Source organism: Phoenix dactylifera, chromosome 15, assembly GCF_051530095.1.
Source record: "Phoenix dactylifera cultivar Ajwa chromosome 15, Ajwa_hap1_PhDact_Kaust_v1.1, whole genome shotgun sequence".
Classification (NCBI taxonomy): Eukaryota; Viridiplantae; Streptophyta; class Magnoliopsida; order Arecales; family Arecaceae; genus Phoenix; species Phoenix dactylifera.
This window is the reverse complement of record NC_143204.1, coordinates 4,812,496-4,821,929: the sequence shown is the minus strand read 5'-3', so window position 1 is coordinate 4,821,929 and position 9,434 is coordinate 4,812,496.

The following is a 9,434-nucleotide window of genomic DNA, read 5'->3' as shown; positions in this document are numbered from 1 at the left end:
ATACAAGTGCCATTAATCTAACTAAAAATCTAATTCAGCATTCAAGAACTAAACACATTGAGATAAGACATCACTTCATAAGAGATCATGTACTGAATGGTGATGTGACACTACAATTTGTTTGTACTGATGATCAATTAGCAGACATTTTTACAAAACCCCTAAGTGAAGAGAGGTTTAGTGTTCTTAGGAGGAGATTAGGAGTGATTGATCCATCCTAGTGGTAGTTTCCACTAGATTCGTTGATTTTGATGATTAGATTGTGGTTAAAATAGAGTTTCTTTTCAATGATCATCAAATCAGATCATAATTTAGTGATTTTCCCTCATTCGGCACGAACATAACATGATTTTTAGGTGCGTGCCAAAGTTAGAGACGACTCGAGTAAGTTTCAAAGTCGGCTCCTAAAGGGGAGTCGACTCGCGCATTTGCGGGAGTCGACTCGCAAAGATGGCAGCAGAGGGGGAGTCGACTCTCATATAGTCGGGAGTCGACTCGAGGTCTACAGGCGCATAAGGAGAGTCGACTCGCGCATATTCTGGAGTCGACTCGAGGTCGAGTCGACTCGCGACTCAGTGGAGTCAACTCGCAGTCGGGATTCGACTTTTTAACCCTAACTTTGTCGTTTCGAAAACACTTCTTTCTCAGCCGCCACTGTTCACAAGCCCTAGAGCCGACTCCTAGGTCGTCCCCGGTCGTCCCAAAGGCCTTTTCCCGTCGATTTTTCACCGTCCCTTAGGGTTTTCCTCCCTTCCTAGGTCGTCCCCGGTCGTTCCCAAGCCTTCTCCGTCAACCTTTCACCATCCTTTAGGTTTTCATCCCGTTCTAGGTCATTATGCCGCGTAAAACCGTAGTCCGGAAGAGGTCCCGACCCGAGGCCGGTCCCGAGAGGCGCTCCAAGGCTCGGCACGATCCCGCGAGGCCACAACCTCCGGCTCGTTCCCCGCCAAGGGCGGTTCCCGCGAGGCCATTAGCCGGGAAGGCCGTCACCACCGGGAGATATGTCGACTTCGACTATCTCTCCCGGGAAGGGTTCACTATAAGTGATAGACTTAGGGCCCAGGGCTTAGAGTACTTCCTCACCTTAGATCTCCCCACATATCCAGGGCTCATTAGAGAGTTTTACGGTACCGTCCATCGAGGAGATGGGGGTATCGAGGGCACGGTAGCCGGTGTCCCTCTGTTCATTACGGAGGATCTTATTGCCCACATCCTCCACCTTCCACTAGTAGGGGTGGCTCCCACACATCCCGAGGACAGGGTTGAGGCCCTTACGGCCGTTCTAGGGCATCCACCCCAGTCACCCTTAGACGAGGTATCCGCTAGCTCACTTCCGATTGAGATGCGGATCCTCCTAAGTATATTGTCTAGGTCCATCTTCCCTAAGACCGGGAGATTTGACTTTGTATCTGAGAGAGACCTAGGTCTCATGTTCTACATGCTTCATGACACCCCAATCAACTTCCCCAAACTCATATATCGATACATGTGTGAGCCACTAGACAGACCTAGGCTCACTTTGCCCTACGGTATGGTCTTCACCTTGTTATTTAGGGAGTACGAGATTCCTATCCCTGAGGGGGAACCCTTTCGCGCATTGCGATGGACTGATCGCACGCGTGCAGGGACCCTACACAAGATGGGGTTTCGGAAGAGAGAGGGGACATGGGTTAGGAAGTCTTCCATCACCACACAGACCACCAGACCTTCCCCCAGTCCTGAGCCAGACTCTGACCTTTCCGACTTACCAGACTTTCCATCCACTTCTGCTCCTACCACCTCCGCCGGACCCTCCTCCTCGGCTCCACCATCCATGGAGGTCCGCATCACTCCTGAGCAGCTCCGGGAGCTGCGGCAGGAGATAGTCCGAGATCTGAGGGATGAGTTGCTTCGGGAGCTCCGAGGTTCGGTGCCTGCTCCCTCTCCCGCTCCATCTTCAGCGTTGGTCCCTTCCCTGACGGCCGTGACTGACATGACGGCTCATGTGCGGGAAGAGATCTACAACATGAGGACTTTGCTCCAGGCCCAGTTTCATAGCATGAGTGAGGTCACGAGCACCACTCGACAGATGAGGGAGGACATCGGTCGTGACATGCACACCACTACCGAGGGGGCCGAGCGCTTGTCGAATGTGCTCATCGACAAGCTGGACGCACTTCAGATGTCGGTGACTGAGCTCTCTACTACACATAGCAGAGCCACTTCGTCCATTATCACTCAGCTCGGGCATGTTACAGATGCAGTCACCCTCCTCATGGAGCAGAGCAGATTGAGAGGAGGAGCTACATCCTCGAGAGGAGGAGCCACGTCCTCGAGAGGAGGAGATACATCCTCGAGAGGAGGAGCCACGTCCTCGAGAGGAGGAGATACATCTTCGAGAGGAGGAGCTACATCCTCGAGGAGACCATAGCTACTTTTTGTGTTTTGTTTTGACTGTATTGTTTTGCCTTATTTTTTGTACTCTCAAATATATTTACATGCAAATCAATACAATGAGTAGCCATATTTTCTTCAATTCTGTGCCATTTGATGATTGATTGGTTGTGCCATTGATTGTGTGTGCTTACCTTCTTTTTGATACGATGACAAAAAGGGGAAGAAATATGTATAAAATATGTAAAAGAAATCAATGAAAATCAAAAAAACTGTTAAAACACACAAAATTTGTTCTAAGTGGATTTGGTACCTCGAGGCTCATTATCTCTCTTTTGGGGCTCCTAATGGAGTAATCTCTAGAATCTATTCAAGGGATATTCGGAGATTAGCTGAATCCTACTCAAGAACAAATTGACAGATTTTTCCTCCAAAAACAAAAAATTCAGTTCAAAAACTTCAAAGCATTAAAAGAAAATTCAGAGAATCAAAACATAGTAGAATGCATATGTTGAGGGGGAGAATCTGAATATTAATCAAGCTAAATCATTAAAGATATATAAGCCAAACAATTGATTGTATAATATGAAGGCTTATATAATTCCAAATGAAAGGGGGAGCTTTAACTCCGAAATTTATTGTTTCACTCCTTCCAAGCTTGGATAAATTGAATTACCAGACATTTGAATTCAATTATGGATTTTATTTCATTGTTTATTGAGCAATTCACTTTACATATACTCAATGTTTTGTCATCATCAAAAAGGGGGAGATTGTGGAGTGATTGATTAAAACCCTATTTGATTTTGATGAGCTCAAAGCATTTGAGTATATCTCTTATTTACTAATGAATTCAATTAAGTGTCTCAGTGAAAATCTTGTCTAAGTGTCTCTAGACTTGGTTCATAATATTTTGGATAAGTTAAGAAGTCAGCCTGAACCAAAGTCTGAGACTCGAGTCGACTCCAGAGTATCACGAGTCGACTCCAAGCGTATCAAGTTCACTGGCACGGGCTCGAGTCGACTCCGGATAAGTACGAGTCGACTCCGACTTAGAACAGACAGACGAACAGAAAGCATCAACTCAAAACCTGTCAGCGAGTCGACTCCTGAAGTGCGCGAGTCGACTCCGATGTTCACCGAGTCGACTCCAGGGTAGCAAGAGTCGACTCCAAGGAGCCACAGGCAGAAAAGTCAGAGAGCAGTTTTCGGGTCTGAGATTCGAGTCGACTCCAGTGGAACGCGAGTCGACTCCGATGGTTGGCAAGTCGACTTCAAAGAAAGTGAGAGTCGACTCTCAGAGGAAAACAAGGAAAAAGTCAGAGAACGTTTTTCGAACTCTGAGATTCGAGTCGACTCCCGCAATACGCGAGTCGACTCCGAGACTCCGCGACCACAAAGAAGACAGAAGACCAATTTACTGTCTCTGAGATTCGAGTCGACTCCCAGACAGCTAGAGTCGACTCCAAGGCAGCTCTACATCAAAAAGACAGAAGACAGTGTTTCGGAAACTGAGAGCCGAGTCGACTCTGGGGAAGTTCGAGTCGACTCCAAGACTGGACGAGGCAAAAGACAGAAGATAGGGAGTTCGGGCTCTGAGCGCCGGGTCGACTCCCAGGATTGTCGAGTCGACTCGAGTGGACCAAATTCAAAAATAGATCCACGGACTCCATGGGATGAGCCGACTCCGAGAAAGCCAAGTCAGCCCCAGAAGTTGGCGAGTCGACTCCAGGTCAAGACGAGTCGACTCCCAGTCTAAGAGGCTACTTTAATTCAAATCCGAAACAGTTGCCGAGTCGACTCCAGAAAAGCATGAGTCGACTCCCGCTACAGCCGAGTCGACTCCTGATCGCGCGAGTCGACTCCAACCCACCAACGGACACATTGTCAGGGTGTACAGAGTGTGCAGAACGGGCAGAAAAAGCTCTCTAACGGCTAGTTTCCGTGGGGGTTGGTTTAAATAGCCACAGAGGACTGTAGCAAAGGAGAGAACAACCATTCCACTCCAAGTAATCAAGCTTTCAATCTCTGCAACTTGTTCTTCAACGAAAAAGAGGGAAGAGCAGCATTAACTGCATCCACCTACTTCTTCCCAACATTGAAAGAGCCTCCTCCTGCATTCAAGTCGACTACACATTCAAGAGGAGACCCGAAGTTCAAGAAGCCCTTCCTCTTCTCCAACTTAAAAGCGTTTGAGGGCTCTTAACTTCGTTATTGTTCATATTGCCATTTATCTGCTTTTGAGAAGCTGTATTTTTCTGTTTGTTCTTTTCATCTACACATTGTCTTTGCTTGGTTCAATCGGGGGATTGAATCAAGGGTATAGAGGTTGGTTGGTAAGCCGAGTGTAAAACCAACGTGTAAGGGTTCGATTGTGATCCCGGGAAAACAATCGGAGTTGGTTCTAGTCGGTGAGCCTGGGAAAACCGACCGAGTTCGTTGTGAGCTCGTAAAACAATAAGTTTGGTTGTGAGCTTGGAAAACAACCGGCTGTAATCCAAGGGGTTATAGTGAATTCCCAAGTGAGACTTGGAGAGTGGACGTAGGAGCAAGGGTTAGCTCCGAACCACTATAAAACTTGGTGTTTGTGATTGATTGTCTCTCTTTCTCTTACTCTCATATCACTCACAGCACATAGCAATTAATCGAACAACTTGCAATAGCTTTAATTAGTCATCCACATCGTTTTAAATTGTAAGATTATTTTAAAACCCAATTCACCCCCCCTCTTGGGTTGTCTATCTGGGCAACAACCTACAACCCCAAGAAAAATTCAGATTACATATAGGGCTGAGTTTAGGTGCTTTACTTTCCATTGCATGCATAAAAGTGAAGTTTACTTCTTAATACCTTCATATTACTTGTTGAACTTGAGAGGGGGTATATTAGAAGTCATTTTGCATGCAAGTAGTGCTCAAATTTCTGCATCATATCATTCTTATTTGCAAAAGAGGAGTGAGCATTTTTTCTGGTAAAAGAGAACGGATTGATCTCTCTATCTTGTTCATCATAGTGATGGTGCCAATGGGGAGGCTAATAGTAGTATTCGATACTATTTGACCCAACTATTCGGTGTAGGGTATATTAGGGACAACATAAGAGAGAGGCTAGTGGTAGTATCTCATGCCCCTTTTCCAACTCCACTGAATAGGGAGCAAATAGAGTATCAATACGTCTCTCTAGGGTTGAGAGATTTCTATTTTGTAATCCCTTGTTGTAATTGGAGGAGATTGAGGGGTGTTTATTTCAAAAATTTTATAAAGAGGAGGGCCGGATCATCCCTTGGGTGACGGCCAAAGGAGATTTGGAGTTTTGACTTGGGACAAAACATGGCACAATCAAAGGCTTGAAATCTTAGAAGGAAACTCGGCACACCTTAGCCGAGCCATTGAAAGCCTCTCCAACATCTTTGCCGAAATGAGGAGAGAAAGCAAAGCTTGCCTTGAGAGGTTGGATTGGAGGCTAGGGGAAGGAGAAAGGGAGAAGGAGCAAGGGAGGTCTAATGAAAAAAGGTATTGGTCGCATGCCTCATGGCGGGGCCAAGTAAGGGAGAAAAAAACAAGTGAAGAAGGAAGTTTGAGAGCCAACCAATTAGTGGAGTTAGACCACCAAAGACCATGGAGGGGAGAAAAAAGAATTGGAGCCCAAAATGTTGATATGTGGTTGGAGGATGATAGGCCTAGTACTAGAAGGGAGAACTATAGTGAAGATGAGGCCGAAGAGAAGCCATACCATACTCGAAGGTGAAAGTGCATCCTAGTTTCTTCGGTGTTTAGCATGCTGAATTTTTTTTTTTTTGAAAACCATGGCTGAACCTGATTGGGTTGCCTACGTACTCCTTCATAAAGGGGATCAAGCCATACGTAGTTCTTTTTAAGTTTTAAAAAATGCGGCGAAAAACCGAATCAAATAATTTAATTCATGCATGCTTACAAGATCAAATCTAGAAATCAGCACCTTAAGAACACATAGGATTATGCCGGAATCGTTTAAACAATTATACTAAAACTTTCATGCATGATTAACTATCAGATCTGAAACTTAAAAACTCTATTCCAATTAATCTCCGAATATCCATCGAATGGATTCTGGAGATATCTCCGTGAGGAGCCCCAAAAGAGGGTAAAACCTCGGAAAATCGGATCTAGATCTTGACACCATAATAAATGATTAATGCTAGATTAATACCTTTTATGATGGATGAAAGTTATGGATCTGATCCTTGACTTCGCAGCCACGCACATGAATGGCCTCTACGAGAAGTACACGCGAAGTTTCTGAAGAGATTCAATCCTGCGGAAGTGCTAGCTTGCGCAGAATTTCTTGAGGCTGAAATTTGATCTTCCCAATGCTATCAACTTTTGAACCGCCTTCTTGGAAGAACATGGAGGAAAGGTTTGGAGGGATTGAAGAGGACTTAGATCTGATCTAAAAACTCTTATCAGGGACCCCTAACACTAATGGTGCGATGGACTTAGAGGAGGAAGAAGTCGGCTAGATTGAATGCAGAATTTTTCCATGCATGAACTAGGGTTCCTCTCTTTTTTTTTCTCTTTTATTTCTTTTATTTCTCTCTTTTTTCCTTGAATTCGACCACCAGCTGATGGAGGTCCTGTTAATGTTGCTATCCCCTCTAACTTCATGCCAACCATCCCATATTTGTGGAGGATTTTGTGGGGTTTTGAATTTTGAATTCAAAATTCAAGTTCATGTGCCATTACATGATGAAGCTTGATCTAATCTAAACCATTCATCATGTTGCCACTTCCCTCTTTCAATTTCAAAATTTCCATGCCCCCAATCAGATTAGAGGGTTACATGGTTATTTTGTGGTGATTAAATTCAAAATTCAACCTTAATTAGAAGTGAGATAAAGATAAGGATGACATATGCCATGAAGAGAGAGAATTTGATCTTATCCAATTCTTTTCATGAATTTATCTCTTCATTTCGACCCATCTAATAATGAAAGAGGTCTCTGATGTTGCCAAGTGTCCCATGGCACCATTAAATAAATTAAATTAATTTTTAATCATATTAAAAATCAATTTATGGCGCCATGCATGGATATGTGACAAGTGGATTTCAAGATTCGAACAGTTTCAGATCAAAGCCATTTAATTTAATTAAATCCTAACAATTAGAATGATCCAATTATCATGGGTTGAACCTAATCCAATTAGGTCAATTCCTAATTAAGCACAAATTTAATCTAATTTAATTTGGTCAACCTAAGTCCTCTTGATTCAGACTTAATCCAATCAGATCAAAAATTCTGATTGAGCCTAGAATTGAATCTAATTCAATTTGGCTCATCCTTAGTCTAATTACTCAATCCAATTGAGTTCATTAGCAATCTAATTACTAATTAATCCTCCGATAATTACTTTAATTATTTTATAAGATAATTTACCAATCGAATTGACCAAATTATTCCTGAATGATTCTTAATCATTCATCAGCCTTCTTGATCAATCAGAAATCTTCTATGCGTGTGACCTCATAGGTTCGAACCTAAGCCGGTAGTATAGGAACGACTTCCTACACTAATCGATGTGACCATCTAGCAATGGTACCCGACGTCCGGATAGGCCGAATATATACGAAGCAAATATTCTGGAATCCTGAACTATGGTTACTGTATAATTCAATCCCTTTGACTCCTAATGCCAGGATGACTTAGAGCTCACTGTCAACCCTATAATTAGTACATCCATTATGTGATTAACTTTAGATATCCCGTGACTCCTCACTGGGATTACCCTGGCCATGGTTTTGCTAAATTAATCACAAGATATTTTCTCCTGTTTCCAGGAGGGGTCAATTCCATCTCGACTCACAACTGACTATGCAAGTGCTTGACTGCACCCAGTGACCTTCCGTCACTGAATTAGAAATCCAGGTAGTGCGGTACTAAAGTACAATGAGTTGCTTGCTAGTCACAGATTGCGGTCTCAAGTCAGAGGGCCAAACTTATACCCATATCCACTCGGAACATCTCTTGACAGTAGAGCGTTCCGAAATTGGTCACGTTCAGTGAAATGTACTTCTACACTTCACCTGTGTGGCATACCAGTGTCTCCACACTCCTTGGTTAAGAAGACAATCAACGTATATATCACACAATGACCTAATTCAATAATGCTGTCGTCCTTGTAACAATATATCATTTGGTCGCAAACTAGTTTAAGGATTCGAAGATAAATCCTCCTTTATCACTAATAAGTCCTAAGGACTTCATCATATAAGAGTTCATTTGAAGATGTAAAATGATGAATAATGCCAAAAAAAATACTTTATTGATTTGTCAATTCATTTACAAAATTCAATCATCAACATGCTGACGATTGATATTTAGGATACAATTCCCAACAGAAGGTCCTTTGGCCGGAGAGGTAACATGGATGGAAGGAAGGGCCGAATGAGAGAAGACTTTGAAGATGATGGAAGTCCTCGGCAACATGAAAGAGGGTTAAGGAGGCCCAAGATTGATTTTTTTTTTTTATTTGGAGGAGGCAGCCCCTATGAATGGCTAGACAAAGTAGAGCAATATTTTGAAGTCTATGAAGTTTCAAAAGCTGATCGGGTCACCATTGCCAGCTTCCACCTTGAAGGAAGGGCAAGCCGGTGGCGGAGATGGATCCGGGCACTATATAAGAAGGACGTAAAAAAGCTTGGTTGGACAGCCTTACAGAGGAGTTCATGTCATAATGGGGGTCTTTGTCTAGTTACCCCCGCACGCATTGCAACGATCACAGCGAAAAGACATGCGCAGGGACGTTCATCTTATGAACGTTCTAGGAAACGTAGATTTTAAAAAAATTCTGAGTTCTTTAACTCAGAAAATTATGAAATCGAAGAGAAGATTAAAATTACTAACTTGATTAATTTTCAGATCTACTATTTAGAATTGTAAAGATCATATCTTTACCTTTGAGCAAGTAGATCTTCACCGCTATTTGATGATCGATGATTTAGTTCGCTTGAAGCCGTACAAGTGTCCGACCTCTACAGGTATCCATATGAGGTAGATCACTCCAAGAACCTTGATCTCACCGGGG